General features: G+C 40.5%; 1 protein-coding gene across 1 annotated transcript in view; it reads right to left on the minus strand.

Moving 5' to 3' along the window:
- The window catches only part of CMC1 (C-x(9)-C motif containing 1), a 55,650-nt gene that overhangs the window by 8,677 nt on the left and 45,161 nt on the right, over positions 1-1,812 (minus strand). The window lies entirely within an intron of this gene.

The following is a 1,812-nucleotide window of genomic DNA, read 5'->3' on the forward strand; positions in this document are numbered from 1 at the left end:
GACCTATGGACTAAATGGTCACCGGTTTGATTCTGGCCAAGGGGACATGCCCGGGTTGCGGGCTCGGTCCCCAGTTGGGGGCATACAGGAGGCAGCCGGTCAGTGATTCTCTCTCTCCCTCTCCCTTCCTCTCTAAAATCAATAAAAATATATTTAAAAATAATAACAATGGCTACATCTTTCTGAAACTATATTACAAATCACTTGTAGGGAATCATTAAGAGAATGACATGTCACCAGCCATTCCCTATCCTGTCTTTTCTTAGCTGAAGCAAAACAATATTTTTACATAAGTAAAAAATAGCCTTTGACACCATTAAAACCCACTTACCAGCTTTCTTTTAATCTAACACAATCACTTCACAACCAAAGTGCAAACATTATACCACAGAATACTACACGAAATAACATTCCTAGTTTTTCCCTTCTCCTGGTTCAGAGCCAGTGTGAACACTGTTCCCTTCCCTTACTAGATGTGGTTTCCAGACTATTGATAAAATCTGGGTTACCCTCCTCATAATCTGCTGGTTTGCAAATTTATATATTTAGCACCTTGCTTTTACTCCATACAGAATTTGAAGTAGCTTGGCAACTTCTTTAAAAAACAGCATTCATAACGGTTTGATAAATTCTTGAAATCCAAACACAGTAGGCAGCAAGACAAATATAAACATAACAATGGCACCCTAGCTGGTTTGGCTCACTGGCTAGAGCAGCCGTGGGCAAACTATAGCCTGCGGGCCTGGATCCGGCCCGTTTGAAATGAATAAAACTATTGAAAAAAAAGACCGTACCCTTTTATGTAATGATGTTTACTTTGAATTTATATTAGTTCACACAAACACTCCACCTATGCTTTTGTTCCGGCCCTCCGGTCCAGTTTAAGAACCCATTGTGGCTCTCGAGTCAAAAAGTTTGCCCACCCCTGGGCTAAAGCATCGACCTATGGACTAAATGGTCACCGGTTTGATTCTGGCCAAGGGGACATGCCCGGGTTGCGGGCTCGGTCCCCAGTTGGGGGCATACAGGAGGCAGCCGGTCAGTGATTCTCTCTCTCCCTCTCCCTTCCTCTCTAAAATCAATAAAAATATATTTAAAAATAATAACAATGGCTACATCTTTCTGAAACTATATTACAAATCACTTGTAGGGAATCATTAAGAGAATGACATGTCACCAGCCATTCCCTATCCTGTCTTTTCTTAGCTGAAGCAAAACAATATTTTTACATAAGTAAAAAATAGCCTTTGACACCATTAAAACCCACTTACCAGCTTTCTTTTAATCTAACACAATCACCTCACAACCAAAGTGCAAACATTATACCACAGAATACTACACAGCCACTAAAAAAAGTATACAGATAAGGACAATCTTCAAAGACTTAAACACATAAAGCAAAATGCAAAAGAGTCTATTAATAATATGTTGCCATTTCAGTTTAGAATATACACATATAAGTGTGTGTATGTGTGTATGTGTGTATCTTTACAGAGAGACTGATGTCTGTGTACGCAGAAAGTGGCTGTGGAAGATGTAAGAAACTGGTTGTCTCGGCAGAGGAAAAGACGAATTGAAGGGAACAAGAACTGAAGAAGCACATCTGTACTGTGTTTTAGAATGTGTTCAACTTACAAAACGTTTGGGTTTTTTTTAAAGAAGGAGCTTTGGTGGAGGGGGTACGGGGGAGTGGAGTCCAGATGACAGGAGCTTTGACTTTATGAGTAAAGAAGACATCTCCTTCCTTTTTTTCCCCTAAACAAGCTCTTTCCCCTAAAGGGAGGCAGGGAGGTGTGTGTGTGTGTGTGTGTG

The sequence above is a fragment of the Myotis davidii genome, unplaced genomic scaffold, assembly GCF_000327345.1.
Source record: "Myotis davidii unplaced genomic scaffold, ASM32734v1 scaffold1350, whole genome shotgun sequence".
Classification (NCBI taxonomy): Eukaryota; Metazoa; Chordata; class Mammalia; order Chiroptera; family Vespertilionidae; genus Myotis; species Myotis davidii.